Genomic DNA, 21,133 nt, shown 5'->3' on the forward strand with positions numbered 1-21,133 from the left:
TCAGACAAAAGATCCAGTGGAGTGTTGAGGCTTCCATTATTAATGATAGTTTGAACATCCTCAGCTGTAACATAAATTGTCTTAAGAAATAGCCAATTGAATCTTATTACAACATGGTATCCAGATGGTACCTCACCCCTGCAAAACCAGCCTGGATTTTTCCAAACGTATTGCCCGAATGCTGGAGAGGTTGTGGACTCAAAGGCGACTTAGCAAGCACATATCTTTTGGGAATGCCCTAAGATTGCTCCCCTATGGAAAGAAAGTTCCACATTAGTAGACTCACTAAACAAAAAATAATCCTCACACCCCAGATGGTATTGTTGTCTCTGGAATTGGAAAAAAATCAAGCACAACATAGAGCCTTAGTAATCCATTTATTTACAATTCCTAAAAATGCAATTACAGCTTTATGGAAAGAACAAAAAATGTCCCAGTTATTCAGGACATTGTGGATAAAATGTCACTCCACAACTCATATGAAAAAGAGCATGCAAATGCTAACAATTACTACGCAACCTATCTCAAGAGATGGGAATCCTGGACCAGCTTTGCTCCCTGAACATGTGCTAAAGATGTCTCTCCTCAATTTATAGCTATTTATTTACAGCTACTCAGGATACGTTATATTGCTGCATTATAGGTTATAAACACTACTGTTAAGTGTTTAGTTATCCCCTTTCCCCCCCAATACTTTCCATTGTACTGTTCCCATAAGCCTGTACAGCAGCTTCTTTCTACTGTATCCTCCCCTACCCCATCGATTCGGTTTTATTGACATAAAAATTTTCAATAAAGTTATTTGAATAAGATATAGCCAATTATTATTGACAACAATTTAATGGTTGTCAAGCTACGTTAATTACTTACGGTAAGTTAATTATTTAAATGGGGACAAGCTACATTATCAATATATTTTCTAGAACAAACAATTAAATCAGCAATCAATTTGTCGATCATAAATAATCAGTAATGCTGATTAAAGTGCCGGTCCACGCTGGCACTGAAAAAGTGGATGGTCATGTATGATTACCCTACCTGGTGCTCTCCATTTTCCTGTGACTGCGTCCTCTGTGATTGCTGGCTGTCAAGACCTTCTGCATCCAAGATGAAAACCAGTGGCAAAAAGAGCAGTGGTAAGTCTGAACTACACCTATACTGCACAGGAAAAGTAGGAGAGGTATGATTTAGACTTATCACTGTGCTCTACTTGCCACTCTGCAGAGCTTCATGTGAAAGGAGCGGAGGTCAGTGTCTCCATTGGGGCTTGTACCCAAACTACCGCAGTCTACTACGTCTTTCTGCATGCCTCAACCAGGTGTTTAGGACCAAAATGAAGATATCCCGATTCTGTCTGCATCATTACAGTCAACTTCCACGTCAGCGCATATGCCCAAATCCCATTTATGGGGGCTTGGACGTAAGTCCCATTTAGGACACTGACCATAGGGATAAAACGTAATGTGTAACTTGCCTTAATGGAAGTGCTACACTTAACAATCATTGGCGTATCCTAGAAACAGCTCATCCCAATGTTGCTGAATTCCAAGAACCATTCCTTCCTTGTTTCAGGAGACCTCGAAACATCAGGGACCTTCTAGTCAGAGCAGATGTAGGTTCTTCCCGTCCACCAAAACCACAACGCTTCCTCACAAATCCAAAGTACGGGACCTTCCCCTGCTTACAATGTGTGTAATGTAATAATGTCCAGAAGGGTAGTTTCTTTCACCATCCCCACACAGGAAAGAAGTATAATATCAAGGAATATTATACATGCAATACGTCCTTTGTCATATATTTAATTAAATGTCCCTGTGGGTTACTTAATGTGGGGGAAACTACACAACCCATACGTGATCGGATTTCCAAACATATGTAAATCTACTATTAGGTGCAAAAATCTTTTCCTCACGATTCCTTCTCATTTTATTAACGTAGGACACACCATTGCCCAATTGAGGTTTCAAGTAATAGCGCAGGTTCAGTTACCACGCAGGGGGGGCAATCGTATCAGCCTTCTCAAAAGATGAGAGGCGTATTGGATACATGAATTGAATACGTTGGCACCTAAGGGGTTGAATAAGGACTATGATATCCAGTCATTTCTTACGTCTTAACCTATATTTTGCTTCCTCAGGCTTATGACTATTCATTTTGTCATTGTGTCTCTTTATTATGAGGATACTAATTATATGCATTTCTATTACAGAATCAACAGAGTTGAAATGTGTGACTATTTCACCATCTGAGCACAAGATGTCACTATTCTCCTATTTGACACCGCCTGATATATCTCATTATGGAGCACCCAGGATCCAACAGATAGTATCCACCTTCCTATAGTGACACGCGCCGACAGACACATAATATATGCATGCCCCCACAGCGTCCTCTCACTGAAATGGTAAGCACAAGCCGCGCCTCCTCCCACAATTCCACCGGCAGGTGGAACGCAAGATGGCGGCAGTGGAATGCACGCCGGGTTTCTCCAGCCCCACACTTCCGCCTGGCCACCATTATCTTCTTAGATAAATTGATCGCCGGCCATACGTCATCCAGCACCAAGGGACTAGCGGCGGACGCCGCGTCAGTGCTGGCATTCACCCTGCGCACATCTTACCGGTAAGATCTTTGGGGGCACTCTTACCATTTTTAATTATGATGGCCCTTATGAGAATGTGTTCACTGATCTATGGCACCATTGCCTGTTTCAGATCTACGGCCTTAATCAGCCTGCTCAGCCCTGTATGGTATGTAAGCACCCTCCTTCACTACCACAGTGCGGTATACATTTTCTTGTAATGCACAAACCATGACATTTGTCTCTTTACCTCCTAGGCTTTGCTTGCCTATATAGTGAAAGTTTACAGTGTATTATATGGGTATGTGCCTCTCCATTCTCTTTGTTACCTGACCTTGTGCATTGTTGTTACTCCATGATCTGAATATTATACTATTATTGCTATGATGCTTTCGATGTTTCCTTGCATGTGAATTGAAAAAAATGCAGCTTGTACCCAGCTTTATACTTTTGCACATATTTTGCATATGCTTTGTATATACTTTATTCCTTTTTTCATTGTCTATTTTATTTCAGTTCATTGATGAAGGTCATAAAGACCGAAACGTCACTGTATGTACTGTACCCTATTAAATCACTACTTTTGCATCCAAATTCATGTGTGTGCCAACTTTCTGCATGCCTCAACCAGGTGTTTAGGACCAAAATGAAGATATCCCGATTCTGTCTGCATCATTACAGTCAACTTCCACGTCAGCGCATTTGCCCAAATCCCATTTATGGGGGCTCAGACGTAAGTCCCAATTAGGACACTGACAATAGGGATAAAACGTAATGTGTACCTTGCCTTAATGGAAGTGCTACACTTAGCAATCTCTGGCAATTCCACTAAGAATGAATGAATGCAGCGGCAGTGTGTATGATCAACCTCTGCGTCCTGGTTCTTGGGATCAGTAGAAGTCCAGGTGATAATGCACCCAGTGATTGGGTAGTTATCCTATATCTATAGTAGATGAGATCATTTCCAAACTTACAACCCCATTAAGGCCGGGGTCACACTTGCAACTGCAATGCGAGAAACTCGCGAGAGTCTCTCGCATCAATGCCCAGCACTGCCGCCAGCACTCGGGAGTGGAGTGTTCAGCTGCATAGAAATACATGCAGACGCACACTCCGGTCCCGAGTGCCGGCGGCAGTGCCGGGTATTGATGTGAGAGACTCTCGCGAGTTTCTCGCATTGCAGTTGCAAGTGTGACCCCGGCCTTAAATTGCTGAATGGGTTTTCTTGGTAGTTTGCAGCGTGTGTACATATAAATCATGCAGGTAGAAATAGCAGCACAGGATTCTGTTGTCCTTTGTGTTTCCTTACTGAACCAGACTGTCCACATGACACAACCTGCCACCGTCAGTCCCCTCTTTATTGGATCTAATACATCTTTACCTTTTTTACCTATGTGATATTTCTTCTGCCTTTTTGTTGTTTCTATGGTGATGTCTCTTGTGTGGTTGAGATACAGCATTGTAATTTACCTCTGGGACACTTGTTGAGTGTTTGCGAAGATAAAATATTTGCAACTAAAAGCACAAAAAAGATGTGATATGTTTAGGAGCCATCTTATATGCTCAGTATACAAAAAAAAGTAGTAAAGGTGGAAATGCATGCCACAATCTCTTATACACACTCTTCACTCTTCTAGCAAACACAGAACAGCATGATGGCATGTTAAGACTATTGGCGTAATTTGTCAAAGCAGTGGTATATCTAAGGGTTTGTCTAGCCCCTAAATGCTAGGCTAGCTCAGGTATCGAAATTTGTAGTATGCCAGCTTCTCCAGACAGAGCAAAATCTCCAACAGGGCCCCCAACTGTCATGGGTCTAAATAGTATTGGTTTTCTCATATGGGTCAATGGACCTCTAGAGCCCGGTCGCGAAGGCACCCCATGGACTCACTATAGTTATGCTTCAGTTCCTGTTTTGAGCACTAGACGTAAAGCAGAGCGCCAGAACCGAAGTGGATAACTAGTGATCAGGGCACCTGGCATACTGAAAGTGCATTAATAGGTTATATTAATCATATTATTATGCTTATCTATATATTTTGGGGGCTGGGCAACATGTTTATGAGAGTGGTATGGATGCAGTTGTACATGGGTTTTAGAGGGCAAGGTAACCAATACTCTGTTTGACCTTTGCTAAAACAACAATATTAGGTGGAAGCTACTATAGATTTTGCTTCAAGAATCAAGAACTTTAATGGTAACCTCCAGGTTCATTGTCGCAACTAATAAAGTGGACCTACTATAATTCAGTAATATTTCAGGTTTTCTACTAGTCCCTAAATATGCAATTTTTGAAATATGCTCTGTACTCTATAGGTCCTTAGCACCAAAGGAAATTAAATATGGCTCCATGTTAGCTGGCTGATCAGAAATAGTGAACACAATGTGCAGCTGTACTGTACGTTAGGTGTCTGATTGTTAGAGATAGTGAGAAGCCATCATAAGAAAGTATAAATAGTACTGTACTATTTTTACATTACTGATTACTATAAACAGCACCAAGTGATCATCAGGAGTTTGGTCATATGACCCTGTTACTGGGATTATCAAGACCTAGGACAGTCAGTTGTCTTTTCCTACGTCATTGAATATAGTGATACAAAAACATAAAAAAATGGTGTACTGTGTAAAAGTTAAAAAAAACAGAAGAAAAGCTATATATGATATACAATACTAGCCAAAAATGTTGGCATCATTGAAATTGTTCCAGAAAATGAAGCATTTCTCCTAGAAAACTATTGCAATTACACATGTTTATTTCCATTGTGTGTTGTCACAACACCCGGGTATTACTGCTGCAGGGAGAGCAGTAAGGGAGTTGAGCAAAGCCCCGGATAACTAACCAGGTAACGAATAGGACCTGAACCATGTGACAGAGTAGGAGGTGGTCAGAGGCGGAGCCAGAAGCCGGGATGCAGAGAATACGATAAACACAGGAGAATAATCAAAACAAGCTAAGATCAGAACCAGGAGATCATGAGGTACCAATGGGGTGAGACAGGGGATTGTCAGAAGGGAAGCTAGAGGTCAAAAGCCAGAAAGAGCAGTGCGGTACAATAGGGAAAAACTGTAGCGGCGTAACAATAGCTATGCCAGAAGGTCAGAACCGGGGAAGACAATAGTACCAAAACGTGAGGAAACAGAGAACAGAGTGAGCGGACAGACCAGGTCATACACGGGATTCAATCAAGCAATGCAGTATACAAGCACACCAGGGGGTCAGACACACAGTCAGAACAACAGTATAGCTGACAGGGAATCCTAGTCTGGAGTGAGTATAACTACCCCTCCCAGATCCTAAGGGAGGCCAGCAAAAGTTAACCCTGAGAGCGCAGAACATTAACCATGTCCTATACCATGACATGTGTATTGGAACAACACAAAAAAATAAGGAAAAAAAAAGGCAAAATGGACATTATTTCACACAAAGCCCCCAAAATAGACCAGACAAAATTGTTGGCACCTTTCCAAAATTGTGTTGAAACTTTGTTTCAAGCATATGATGCTCGTTCAAACTCAACTGTGGCAAGTAACTGGTGAGGACAATATGAAAATCACACCTGAAACCAGATAAAAATGGGAGAAGTTGACTCAAGCTTTGATTGTGTCTTTGTGCCACACTAAGCCTGGAAAACATAAAGAGGAGAACTGTTTAAGGACTTGAGAACCAAAATTGTTGAACAATATATATCGTCTCAAGGTTACAAGTCCATCTCCAGAAATATTAAGGTTCCATTATTCATGGTGCACAACATAATCAAGGACTTTACAACCCATGCTACTGTAGCTAATCTCCCTGGATGTGGACGGCAGAGAAAAATTGATGAAAGGTTGCAATACAGGATGTTCTGGATGGTGGAGAAGCAGCTCCAATCAAGTTCCAAAGAAATTCAAGTTGTCCTGCAGGTTCAGGGTGCATCAGTGTCAGTGCGAACTATCTGTCGATATTTGAATGAAATTAAATGCTATGACGGGGGCTCAAGAGGAGCCAACTGCTGACTCAGAGACATAAAAAAGCTAGACTGCAGTTTGTCAAAATATACGTAAATCTGCGGACAGATGAGACAAAGATAGAGCTTTTTTGGTAAAGCATATCATTTTACTGCTTATGAAAACTGAACAAGGCCAACAAAAAAAAGAACACAGTACCTAAAGTCAAAAATGATCATGGATGTTTTGGGGTTGTTTTGCTGCCTCTGGCACTGGATGCCTAGACTGTGTGCAAGACATTATGAAATCTGACGTTTATCAAAAGATTTTGGGTTGCAATGTAATGCTCAGTGTTAGAAAGCTTGGTTTGCGTCCTAGGTCATGGTGCTTCCAACAGGACAATGACCCCAAACATACTTCAACAAGCACCCAGAAATGGATGGAAATAAAGAGCTGGAGAGTTCTGAAGTGGACAGCCATTAATCTGGAACTAAATCCAATTGATCACCTGTGGAGAGATCTTAAAATTGCTGTTGGGAGGAGGCACCCTTCAAATATGAGAGACCTGGAGCAGCTAGCAAAAAAAAAAGAGTGGTCCAAAATTCCAGTTGAAAGATGTAAGAAGCCTATTGATGGTTATAGGAAATGATTGATTGCAGTTATTTATTCCTTAGGGTGTGCAACCAAATATTAAGTTGAGGGTGTCAACAATTTGGTCCGGCCCATTTTGGAGTTGTGTAAAATGATGCGCAATTTGGCTTTTTTTCTCATTTTTTTTGTGTTGTTCCAATACACAAAGAGGAAATAAACGTGTATAACAAAACGTGTAATTTCAATAATTTTCTAGGAGAAATACTCATTTTCTGGAAAAATTTCAAGGGTACAAACACTTTCGGCCATGACTGTAGGTATCATCATAATTGTAATATAAACTTTATACTATATAAACTAAATGCACAGCCTAAAAAGGTGGGACCAACCCCCTGTATGTAAAAAGTACAAAAAACTAAAGTTATACCAAATAAATGAGTTGGAACACGTTGGTATAAGTGCAACGTGTATTTAGGTGCATATTCACACTATGGACATTAACAAACGTAACCTCGGATAAAAACAAAATGAGCAAATACCCTGCAGTAAGTAAACAGTAACTTATTATTGAAATTTACTATTTACTAATATACTTACTGCAGGATATTTGCTCATTTTGTTTTTATCCGAGGTTTTGTTTGTTAATGGCCCCAGTGTGAATTTGCACCTACAAATGGTAAGTTTTGGGAGTAGCCCTGCACAGAAGCATAGAAGAGCAGATCTGGATACGAATATATTGGCCTTTGGGGTGGAGAAGTAAACTAATGATGACCAGTTCATTTCTTTTTTTGATCAGGATCATTACACTCTTCACAAACAAAAATGGAGGTTCGCTCCCAGTTTGCAGGCCGATATAGGAAGGACTTGAGCGTGGAAAACCTAAGAGCCAAAGAGCTCCCGACGTAAAATGCATATTGCAGAAGGAAAACAGACACAAGGAGTTCAGGAAGAGCCGGGGCCTGTCGCTGGCCAACGTCAATGTCTCCCTTATAAAGGAGCAGGAACTGACGGTGGTCGCGGAGGTGAATGAGTCCTGCCATGTAAGAGGGCCTGAAAATAAGCCGGGAAGAACAAAAGAGCAGGTCATCAAGGATGAACGACGGGCGATGTTGCAGCGCTACAAAGAAGAGAAGCAACTGAGGAAACTGAAGGAACAAAGAGAAAAAGCCAGCAAAGGCATCTTTAAATGTGAGATCTACAGGCCGGAGGAATCATTTATTCCTGTCCGCAAAATCCAGACTGGTGGCAAAGTGAAAGAAAAGCCCGCTGCACCCAGCGTAGCAAGAATTACACGGTCCACAGCGAAAATGGAGCCTCCCGCTAACAAGACCTGCACCCAGACCGTTCCTGTAAATGTGCTGAACAGCAGAGTAGATGGTGCAGTTCCAAAAAGTCGGGGACAGACGTCCGTCCTGAAGAAGAATGAAAAGGAATACAAAGTTTCCATTCAGTCTACAAAAATCACAAGATCGGCTGAAAATGCAACCTCCAAAATTGCCACAACTGCTGGCAAAGCACCAATGAAAAAGGCTGCAGCTACGAAACTACAGGTTATAAGGGAGACCAGCCCAGAGTTGGCCATTGATAAAAGTGAGCCTTCTGTAGTTGATCGAGTTACTGAAAAAGCGCAAGAGCTCGAAACCATCCCCAAAGCCTCCTGCGTAGATAGTTCACGAGTGCCGTCCTTCGCTCTAGACAAATTTGTCTTTCAGCCTTTGGCTGGATTGTCTACATTCAAGTTTCAGCCCTTGACTCCTAACAAGGCCAATGCATTTCTGACCCCGACTTTTTCATGGAGTCCCCAGGATGGTAGAAGGAACTTTGAGGTTATACGAGAACATATTACAGAAGAGTCTGAAACTGTGTTTCCATCTGACCCATCACCTATAACCACGGAAGTAAAACAAGATGAAAACTCAAATGCTTCTCCCCAGGATCAAGAATGAACAAGTGATGCCAGTTCTGCACCACAAACCAGTCCGTCACTCACACCACCACCTTGGGAGCCAAGCACGGAGGAGAGGACCATACCATCTCAGGAGCCTCTGCACAACGTGCCATATTTCAGGGACATCTTGAAGTCTGAGATTCAGAAGCTGACACTTTTGTGTTGCCACTGGGATAAAAGGATTTACATGGATATTCCAGAAGAAGCCAAATTCCTGATCAGAACCACAGTTGGGCAAACAAGACTATTCATGTCAGAGCGGTTTAAGCAGTTTGAAGGACTGGTTGACAATTGTGAATTTAAGAGAGGGGAGAAGGAAATTACATGGACGGATCTCGATGCTTTTGAGATATGATCTATTTTCAGATCGAGGATGTGAATAAGAATTTTGTTAATCTTGGAAAACTAGAAGAAAACTCCTGGCAGCAAAATACAGTTCAGACTCAAGCTAAAAAGGCTGTAAGGAAAAAAATTGCTCCAGCAGCAACTGGGAAACTGAACCAAGGAGATATCGGGAGAGCGGCTGCCAGAAGTCGCCTCGCTGCCATTAAAGCTGCAATGAAAAATAAAGTTAAAACTGAGGATCTGATCTCTGAAGTGGAAGCGCCAGTAATCCCAGTGCAAATGGACACCATCGCATTTGATGCTGGATTCTTTAGGATTGAAAGTCCTGCAAAAGTCCCCGGCAGTCTTTGCAGAAATCATTGTTCTACTCAGCGAAATACACCGAAATCGACAAAGAAAATTGCCCAGAACTCGGGAACGCCAATTACCAGTTGCGTAGAAGAAGCTGCAGAAGACCTGAAACCGGAGAAGTCTGCAAGCCCTGCAACGTCCCCTATAAGAAAAGCCCTGTTTAGTATTCCAGAAGTCAAATGTTTGCAGAATCAGGGACCAGATCCTATAGTGCAGAATCCGGAGCATACAGAAGCTGATCCTGTCCCTGCAGTAGTGGACCTGACGCAGTATTTAGTCCCCACTCACGCCGTCCACCTGGGAGCAGCGGAGTCTCCAGGCCTCATGCAATGTTTAGGCCTTGAAGCAAGCGAAACTCAAGCTAACTGTGACCTTGAGACAAGTGACGTCTTCATGTGCAGCCCAGAAAAAGATGTACATGCACAACAAACTCCCTCGTTACTGGAGACTTCAGAACCGTGGCCTGATGACGATGTGAAGACCACCAGTGATCCCCTCCACTTTCTTGGAAGCTGCACCCCGATCATAGTAGAGAAATGATTTTATTCCTCCTAGTAGATCATTGCCATCCGAGGAATGATCCAGATTTTATATATACATAAAGCCTTAGTTGTGTCTTCTCCAAATATGTATTCCGTTCTACATGAAACTTTTCTATCGCTTAAAAAAAAAAAAAAAGATAAAATTGCTCCAATAGTAAAGACATCAAGTTCAAGGAAGAACGGCCTGTCGATATCTGGGTGGTGTAGAACTTCATCATTGAATAAAATGAATTTAGGCTATGTGCCCTCGTTAGCGTTTTTAAACGCTCAGAAAATGGGTCTCCTTCCCAGAAAACGTGCGTTTTTTTCCGAGATTTTTGCAAGTTTTTTTTGCACAAAAACCGCGCGTTTTTTATGTGTTTTTTTTCGTGCGTCTTCTGGACTATAGGAAATAGCCAAAAACGCGGACCTAAGTGGAAATTAATGAACATGCTGCGTTTTTTACCGCTAAGCGTTTCCTTAGCGGTAAAAAACGCATCCATTGGCACAAAAAGGCCAAAATGCATTAAAATGAATGGGATGCTTCTTTTAAGCGTTTTTTATGCGGTTTGACCCCGAAAAATGCATAAAAAACGCTTAAAAAAGCACAACATGGGCACAAAGCCTTAAGTTGTTTGAAGGCTGGAATAGCAGAATCCGACCAATTCCAAGAAATAGTGGCCTTCTAAGTGAGAGACGTAAGAGAAGATACCACTTGAGAGTAAATTTTAATGAACCAGTTATAATTGTTAGCAAAGCCCTATAATCTATGGAGTGCATTAAAACCAAAGGGTTGTGGCCAATCCAGAATAGGATAATCTTTGTCTTGGTCCATAAGTAGACCTCCAGTAGAGATGATATATCCAAGGAATGGCAATTCATGACCTTCAAAGAGATACATTTCCAACTTGGCATAAAGATGATTTAGACTTAGTCTCTTCAAAACGCAGTGGTCTAGAAGTTTGTGTGAGTCTAGTTTTCTGTAGGATATCAGGAGGTCATGCAGGTAGATTAAGACATACTTCCACAGGATGTCATGGAAAATTTAATTAACAAAATGTTGGAGCACAGCCAATATCTGAATATACTGAAAAGCTTGAAAATGACCATCACAGGTATTGACAGTGGTCTTTCAATTGTCATCTTCTTTAATGTAGATTAGAGTTTATGATCCAGGCAGTTCTAATTTGGTGAAGATGGAAGAACCATTAATCCAATCAATCAAACATCTCAGAAATGAGGTGCAATGGACAACATATTTCAAAATTATTTTATTCAGGGTGGCTATTTTATTCTGGGTGGTTAAGTACCAGGATAAATAGGCATGGCGCAGTAAAGCTGCCAATGTGAAGATAGCATTTTGACCTTCTGCTTGAAAAAGCTGTCTGTAAAGTCCTACTAAAGAGCATGCAAGATGCAAGAAATTGAGACAGGGCAGAGATTCAAAGAAAGTGATTGAGATAGAACTTTGAGGCTATTTTGAAAGCGATAAGATCCCCACTTTGCAATCTGGTGGGATGATCAATCAATATAATTAGCGCATGTAGCTTTAGCCATGGAAAAAGCACCAGTGCATCAGAAAGCAGCAAAACTAAAAAAAAAATACACTACATGCTTCAATTAGCAGAGTCCCCTTCTCAGTCCAAAATCGGATATAGCCACCAAGAATTACAGAAACCATTTGATAACATATGTGGCAGAGGCTTTAATAGGAAAACAAAAGGAATTTTGAGCTTTCTGGATAGTGATGTCAATAAAATTATCTGCCGCTCTGGAATCAATGAAGGCTTGTCCTGAAATTTTAAAGGAATTAAAGATGATAGACACTGGCACAATGAGCTTGTCTGTAGTGGAGGATAGTGTTAACTTCAAGACGATTTCTAATTTTTCACGCAGTGTCTGAAGATTCCCTAATTGATCCCGAGTTTGGAACAGTCCATGCTAGAACGATCCTTTTAACCTCAATATTAGCAAATGACTTTCTATCAGGAGATGGATTATTTTGTCTGACAACAATTTCTTCCTGCCAGTTTGCATGGGTTCCTGTATGGCCTTTCTAGGAGGATATTTTCAAGAAACTCTTCTCCATAGAGTAAGCTGCTGAGTGGAAAGAACCTGGTTCATCAAACACTCTACAGAAGGCAGACAAGAAGGAAGGTAAAAATTGTATCATAGCATGGTTTTATATTGGTGTGTCCAAAGCCAAGGCATTTCCAGGCAACAATGAAAAATACTATAAATGCCGCTTTGACTGATTCGTAAAAACTGTTGAGGACAAAGCTCTAAATGTACAGCCATTGGTTTACAGAGTTCTGGCAGGGTTTCAGGCAGTGCATCCATATGAACTGAGAGATCATGAACAACCTAGACAAGATTGTCCAGAGCAAGCTGCATAACCAGTCTCGATAAGTTCTCGGTATCTAACAGCAATGGTGTAGAAGCCACTGTACCTTTGGACTCCATGTCCTGAGCATTCTGTCAAGACCTCACCTGATGACGAGGATTCTAAGCCATAGGTCAGGGTGAGCAGCATGCACCAGAGGCAATGATACAGAAGGAATGGATTAGCCAGACAGCTCTTGGATCAATGATAATCAGGACAGCAGGGTTTGCAGGATGAGCAAATTAGCAAGTGAAGTTGGAAGCACCAGATGAAGCAAAGCCAGATGTGTGGATTGCACTGGGGCAGCAGCGATACATACGGTAAACATTTATTTTGCAGCAGAGTTTTAGTCATTCACAAGAATAGGAAAATTTCAAAGATGAATATAGGCAAGTAACTTACTTATAGAGACAAAGCTGGGAACAAAACTTGATATCAAAGATATGGTACCTTCAAAGTAGAATTGTAGGTCTGGACAACACCTATAATGCTGGACTAAGCTCAGAGGAAAACCCGAAGTAGGAGGCTGCAAGGTAGTTAGGGACTGTAAGGAGGATAATGAAGAGGAAATAAAGGGTTCTAACTAGAGTTGAGCGAAATAGGTCGGCCAAATTCAGAATTCGACGACTTTGGCTAAAGTCGGGTTTCACCTATCGAAACCCGACCATAGCGTGAGGTCGGCCATGAGGTCGCCGACTTGAGCGCCAATGTCGCGTTTCCCACAATGCTTCCTGCACCTTTTCTCAGCCAATCATCAAGGACACACACTGTGGGCAACACGATTACATAGGCAGCGGCCCCACCATCTTAGAGAAGGGCATCCAAGTGATTGGCTGGCTTTGTGTGGCATCACAGTGACTATAAAAGGCCATGCCCGCCGACCGCCATCTTACTTCTGCCGATCTTAGCATAGGGAGAGGTTGCTGCTGCTTGTTCTTAATAGGGAGAGTGTTTAGGCGGGAAAAGAAAAAAAAGTGCTTCTGCTGATAGCGATTTTCACTGTACAACACAACAGTACAGTGTGCAGTGACAGGGGAGGCTATATTTGTGTGCAGCAGCTCTGTTGGTGATTAGGCTGCCTTATAAGGCTCCCTGATAGCTGCATTGCTGTTTGCACACTGCTGTGCAGACTGCTTTCTTAAAAGCAAGAATACTTTTATTCCTTTTCTCTGCACAGTTACCAAGCATTCATTTTTTCACACTGTTGTGTGCAGCAGCACTGGTGGTTATTAGGCTGCCTTATAAGGCTACCTGATAGCTGCACTGCTGTGTGCACACTGCTGTGCAGACTGCTTTTTTCAAAGCAAAAATACTTTTATTCTTTTTTTTCTGCACAGTAGTTACTGAGCGTAAATTTTTGCACACACCGTATAGAGGTGTACGCTCCTCACACACTACCGTGTACCGGCTGGTATCACGAACAAATACATGCTATATGTGTGTGTGACTCCGTAAAAAAATAAACGGAGATTAACATTTTTCCATACATACACCGTATAGAGGTGTCCGATTCTCAAACAGTATCGGATATCTGCTGTTCTTATTACGGTCATATGTACACAGAGTCAGCGTGAGTCTGTGAGACTCTGTAAATACATATACGGACATTTCCATTTCTCCAGACACCATATTGAGCTGTCCGATTCTCAAACAGTATCGGATATCTGCTGTTCTTATTACGGTCACATCTACACAGAGTCAGCGTGTGTGTGTGACCTTCCATAAATACATATACGGACATTTCCATTTCTCCATACACCGTAGTGAGCTGTCCAATTCTCAAACAGTATCGGATATCTGCTGTTCGCTTTACGGTCACATCTACACAGAGTCAGCGTGCGTGTGAGTCTCCGTTAATACATATACGGACATTTCCATTTCTCCATACACCGTATTGAGCTGTCCGATTCTCAAACAGTATCGGATATCTGCTGTTCTTATTACGGTCACATCTACACAGAGTCAGCGTGTGTCTGAGAGACTCCGTAAATACATATACGGACATTTCCATTTCTCCATACACCGTAGTGAGCTGTCCAATTCTCAAACAGTATTGGATATCTTCTGTTCGCTTTACGGTCACATCTACACAGAGTCAGCGTGTGTGTGAGTCTCCGTTAATACATATACAAACATTTCCAGTTCTCCATACACCGTATTGTGCTGTCCGAATCTCAAACACTATCGGATATCTGCTGTTCTTTTTACTGTCAAATCTACACAGAGTCAGCGTGTGTGGGTGACATTCCGTAAATACATATATGGACATTTCCATTTCTCCATACACCGTATTGAGCTGTCCGATTCTCAAACAGTATTGTATATCTGCTGTTCTTATTACAGTCACATCTAAACAGAGTCAGCGTGTGTCTGTGAGACTCCGTAAATACATATACAGACATTTCCATTTCTCCATACACTGTATTGAGCTGAACGATTCTCAAACAGTATCGGATATCTACTGTTCTTATTACGGTCACATCTACACAGTGTCAGCGTGTGTGTGTGACATTCCATAAATACATATACGGAGATTGACAGTTTCACAAACAACGTATACAGCTGTACACTTCTGATACAGTACCGTATATCTGCTTGTTGGATTGCGGTGAAATACATACTGGGTGAGCGTCTGTGACTCACAAAATTTTTACGGAGATTTCACTTTTTACATACACCTTACACAGCTGTACGCTTCTCATACAGTACCATTTCTCTGCTGGTATTTTTGGTACATTTTCCCAAACATGAGGAAGTATGGTGGAAGAGGCCACGGACGAGGGCAGTGGGGCGCAGCTGATACTGATGGTGGTGGGGCATTGACTGGTTCTGGCAAAAGCACAATAGCAGCTAAGGCAGGAGGTGTTGAGCCTGCGTCATCATCTGGCACAAGAAGGCCTTTAAGGTTCCCTTTTCTGGGAGTAGGTAAACTGCTTTTAATGCCGGAGCATCAGGAACAGGTTTTGGCTTACATTACCGAAACAGCCTCCAGCTCTATTGCCTCCTCTTCTGAAGTTACAAAAACTGCAAGCACAGAGTCGTCAGTGCAGGCTTCTGGTCAGGAACAACACCTTTCCTTGTGTTCTTCATCCACACCAAAAGTGAAGGAAGCCGCAGCACACACTTCAGATTACTCCATGGAGCTCTTTTCACATACCATTCCTGGGTTATCAAGTCAAATCCTGAATTCCCTAGTCCAAGATGAATATGACATTGAGTGCACTGATGCACAGCCACTGCTAGATGATTCCGCTGGTACATTCACCCACAGCACTACATTGCCCTCGCAGTCTACTGAGCTCGAATCAGACCCTGATGAAACTCAGGTGCCCCTTCCCGCATACTATATCACCTTACACGGTGACACAGAGGATGGTACAGAGGAAGGTGCAGATAACATTGAAGACGAGCTCATGGATGACCCAGTTGTTGACCCGGATTGGCATCCATTGGGGGAAGAGGGTGCCGGTGACAATAGGTCAGACTCAGAACAGGAGAAGGATCTGCAGCAGGCTATCCGGCTGGCCCGTAGCTGTCAAAAAACTTGGCAAGAAAACTAAAAGAGTTGCAGGACAGCTTGGCCAGATGGTCAAATTAGCACAGCGTGCAAGCCCAGAAAATTTGTACCATAGTAGGAAGAGTGCAGTGTGGCTCCTTTTTGAACAAAATCCTACTGCAAAGGTTATCTGTAAGAAGTGCCGAAGGACCTTTAGCAGAGGGAAAAAGCTACGAAATTTGAATACCAGTTGCATGCTTAGACATTTAACCAACATGCACTTGCAAGCGTGGACAGACTGCAAAACCTCAGGTAGCACATGTGCACCTGCTCCAACTGAAGTTAGCCGGCAATGCTCCATCGCTTCCCCCACTGTAAGGCCACCGATAAGCACACCACCATCAAGAAATGTTGAGGTGTCGTCGCTAGGCCAAAGCAGTCAGGGAATTACAATATTTTCATGAGGAAACACTGAATCTAGGCCATCAACACCCTCACCATCACCAACCCCTTCTCAGTCCGTCAAGTCCAACGCTAGTGCCCCCATATGCAGCTCTCAAGTCCAGCTCACCCTACCAGACACTCTCAGTAGGACAAGAAAGTACTCATCCTCTCATCCGCGAACACTGGCTTTGAACACCTACATTGCCAAACTGATCTCATTAGAGATGATGCCCTTCCGTTTGGTTGAAAGCGAAGCTTTCCAAGAGCTCATGGCCTACGCTGTCCCATGTTATGACCTACCCAGTCGGCACTTCTTTTCTCGAAAAGCCATCCCTGCCCTCCACTGGCATGTGAAAGACCGCATTGTCCATGCACTAAAACAATTAGTGAGTGGAAAGGTGCACCTCACAACAGATGCATGGGCCAGTAGGCATGGCCAGGGCCGTTACGTGTCCATCAGTGCGCACTGGGTTAATGTGGTGGATGTAGGCTCCACAGGGGACAGCGGCGGTGGAACACTGCTGCCTAGCCCACTGTATAGAAAACAGTTGGCTGTAAGCGTTCGACCCTCCTCCTCCACAAGCGAAAGCTCGTCGCACGAGCACTCCATCCACATCTGTCAGTGTTGCACACGAGGTGTCCCACTATCGAACAGCTAGTGGTAAGCGGCAGCAGGCTGTTTTAAAAATGATGATGTCTATGGGCGACAGCAGACACACCGCGGAAGTACTGGCCGACTACTTGCATCGACAAACTGAGTCATGGCTGGGCAGTCTACATGTTGAGCCAGGCAAGGTAGTCAGTGATAATGGGCGGAATTTTGTGGCAGCCATAGCCCTTGCCAAACTCACACACATACCTTGCCTGGCTCACACCTTGAACCTGGTGGTGCAGTGCTTCCTAAATAATTATCCGGAGTTAACAGCCCTGCTCCATAAGGTGCGAAGACTGTGCTCGCACATCCGTCGCTTGACCTTCCACTCCAGTCGTATGCAGAAGCTGCAGCGATCACTCCACCTCCCCAAGCACCGCCTAATCATAGACGTTGCTACAAGATGGAACTCCACCATGCACATGGTTGAGAGGCTGTGCGAACAGAGGCAGGCTGTAATGCATTTGTCATCTGACAGGTTTTCTGGTAAGGCCATATCTTGTTGTGTGAGGTTTTTTGATTTTTTCTATGTTAGCTGTTTTGATATTAGTATTAGGGACCTGCAATATCATGAGGAGCCTTGACGGTGGCTTGCAGGCTTTATCTATTTTGGCCAAAATATTAACCAATACCTCATTTAATGTACTCATTGTTTGCATTAATTTTTTGCACTTATATTATCTTTTGTGGGATGCAGTTGGGCCTCTTTTTGTTGGCTTGGTCTATTGGGGCGTCTGTCACTGTGTTGTTGCATATTTTAGTGCTGTAGCAACCCGCCTGATAATACTATGGGCGTCATTAATAGGTTGCAAGCAAGACACTTTGCATCACACTTATATATGTGTGACTGGCGTCCTATGCAAGCCTTATCTATGTGCATTTTTCCTACTAGGCAGCCAACCCCACCATGGTTTGTTAGATGTGGGGTGGTTGTTTCTATCAGTAGTTTGCACCTGAGCTGCCCCTTGCCTCTATTAGTGGAGGCCAGCTGCATCTTGCTATATGTGCATTTGTCATCTGACAGGTTTTCTGGTAAGGCCAAATCTTGTTGTGTGAGTTTTATTATGCCTTGCGGATCCTAAAAAGGGACCCCCGCATTCCCAAAATGATGAGGGATGATGACTACTGGTTGGCCAGCATCCTCGATCCACGCTATAAAGGCAAATTACACAACATCATGCCACAGGAGAACCTAGAGCTAATATTGGCTAACAAACAAGCAACTCTGGTAAACCGTTTGATTGAGGCATTCCCAGCACACAGCAGCAAAGCTGGTTCTCCCACGAGCCGTAGTGGGCAAAATGGAAGAGGTGTTCATGGGGCACACAGCCGAACTGGCATTGGAGACAGGGGTTTCCTTACCATATTGTGGTCTGATTTCTCAAGTACTGCGCACACGACAGATAATACAGAATCGATTGCAAGTGACAGGAGACAGCAGTTGTCAACTATGGTTACAAACTACTTCTCCTTCCATATCGAGGTTCTCCCTCACTCATCATTCCCCTTTGATTATTGGGCCTCAAAACTGGACAGATGGCCTGAATTGGCACAATATGCCTTACAGGAGCTCGCTTGCCCTGCTGGTAGTGTGCTATCTGAAAGAGTCTTCAGTGCTGCTGGATCAATCCTGACAGGAAAAAGGACCCGTCTGTCGACCCAAAATGTTGATGACCTAACCTTCATTAAAATAAACCATGCCTGGGTTTCAAAGGATTTTGTCCCACCTTCCCCTGATAACACATAGGTTGCCCGAAAAAAGGCTCGCTTTTGTCCTCCTCTTCCTCGGACTTCTCCAATTCCTCCATTTGCAGCAGCTGAAACTCCAGCCTACACATCAACATACGCCATTTTTTAAACCTCCCTAACTGGGCTGCCCCCCCCCAGGACCGGGGTCACCACCTGCCGCACCCGGGCAAGTGCTGTTGCCCTGAACAGGTGTGTGTCCCCACCCTTTGGCGACGGCACTGGCACAGGGCCTCTCATAGTACAATAAAGTGTCTCTAACGGTGGGGGGGCCCACTCGCCGTCAGACACACTGGCGTACTATGAGGGGCCCTGTGCCAGTACCGGCGCCCATGAGTGGGTCCCCCCTGCTTGCTTAGGGACACAGCACTTGCAATACTTACCTCTCCCTGCTCCACCGCTGTGTAGTCTGGCCAGTTAAATCCTTCACAGGGATGGCCACTACAAATTTGGTGTACTGATCAATGATGGTTAAGATGTAGCTATGTCCTGTCCTGCTGGCCTCTACCTTCAGATTGCCAATGGCTACCATTTGTAATGGACGTCAACTCACAATCGGATGCACTGGTGCTTTCTGAGCACCTTTCACAGTTTTCATAGTCACAGACGTGTAACATTCCTGCCACCATTTTTAAATGTGTCCTCTCATGGCAATCCAATAGAATCCCCTACGGCCTGTGGCTTCTGTGTTTTGCACTCCAAAGTGACCAGACAGATCATGATAGGCAGTGAGGACCATGTCTACAGCTCTCCCTGTGATCACAATTTGATGGAGACAAGTAACGGTGATGGGATCGACGCTACTGCGATACAGCAACCCTTTCTTCACTAATTTGTGTTTTAGCTGTATCCACAGTAAAAGTTATTGAGGGTCAGCATCGCATCTGTGAATTCTCCCGGGAGGTTTTCCCGTGATTAGTAATTCCAACATTTCTGAAATCACTCGACTTTCCGTCTGTACTTTTATCCATCTAGCTTCCTCTAGCGGAGAGTCTGGACTGGCTGACTGACACTGAAATATATACGAAGATTTCAAAGTACTCCAACACTGTATACTGGTGTACGCTTCGAATACATTTCCCTTTTTCTCATTTTTATATTCTGGTGTAATCCATACTGAGCATGTGAGAGTTTGTGTCTTACTCTGGTAAAATAAAATGAGATTTAAAATGACAGCAACACTGAATGCAGCTGAACGCTTGTAAAACATTACCCTTTTCAAGTTTTTATATTCTTGTGTAATCCATACTGAGCCTGTGACTGTCTTTGTCTGAATCTTGAAATATAGATGGAGATTTACAATTACCCCTAGACTGGAAACACCTGGGATCTGCTGATACAGTACCTTTTTCCAACATTTTGTATTACGGTTAAATCCATACTGACTGATAGATCGACCAAGTAATAGAAGACAGAGATGCCAGTATGAAAGGTTCTGCAGCCCTGAGACCACCTTCCAAAGCCCGGCTGGACTCAAAGAAACCCGCTTCTTCCGCATCCGGGGACAATTACCAAAAACGCTACCACTGTGAACGAGATCAAGAATCAGCAATGGAATTCCTAATACCTGCCACCTGTCAAGCCGTCACATGAGCATTAAGCGATAAACAAGTCAAAATTAACTGCCGCAGGACTCGAATCACTGGAGAAGAGGACGCCGTCAAGCTGTTAATGGAACACACAACTCCCATGTTGTCACAATTAAAACGGATCCTTCTGTCCCAAAACTCCTCCTTCCATAGGTTCACAGCCACCAGTACAGGCAAAATATGCAACCAAGCCATATTCCTAACAAGGCCCAGCTGAAACCACTCCTTAGGCCTCGCAGCTGCGCACCACAGGCCCCTAAAATATGACACAAAACACACTCCATCACACGCATCTGTGAACAACTCCAAGTCATCATTTACAACTGCCTCCTCCATGAGCAAAAAACGTCCATTGTATTGCTCCAAAAAATAGTCCCACAGTTCCAAATCAGCCTTATGTTCACTGTAAAACCGAACAAAATGATGTGGAGCCCGCAACGCCTTTACCTTTTCCTCCGTCAAACGGAACTCACATTTTAACGAATCAATCACGATTCACAAAAATGATAGGCACGTACAAGGCCCCTCTGTTTTACCGGGAGCAAGCGGTACAACA

The 21,133-nt window shown here is 43.3% G+C and overlaps 1 long non-coding RNA gene and 1 pseudogene across 1 annotated transcript; both read left to right on the forward strand.

Moving 5' to 3' along the window:
• The first annotated feature begins 2,432 nt into the window (after positions 1-2,432).
• LOC141078038 (uncharacterized) lies at positions 2,433-3,138 on the forward strand. Its single transcript, XR_012227638.1, has 3 exons — positions 2,433-2,622; positions 2,715-2,750; positions 2,839-3,138. It is a non-coding gene; the product is annotated as an uncharacterized lncRNA (long non-coding RNA).
• Positions 3,139-7,924: 4,786 nt separating this feature from the next.
• On the forward strand, positions 7,925-10,286 carry LOC141078634 (disks large-associated protein 5-like; annotated as a pseudogene).
• The last annotated feature ends 10,847 nt before the right edge of the window (positions 10,287-21,133 follow it).

This window comes from Dendrobates tinctorius, unplaced genomic scaffold (genome assembly GCF_039654945.1).
Source record: "Dendrobates tinctorius isolate UK_male_01 unplaced genomic scaffold, ASM3965494v1 ptg000016l, whole genome shotgun sequence".
Taxonomy (NCBI): Eukaryota; Metazoa; Chordata; class Amphibia; order Anura; family Dendrobatidae; genus Dendrobates; species Dendrobates tinctorius.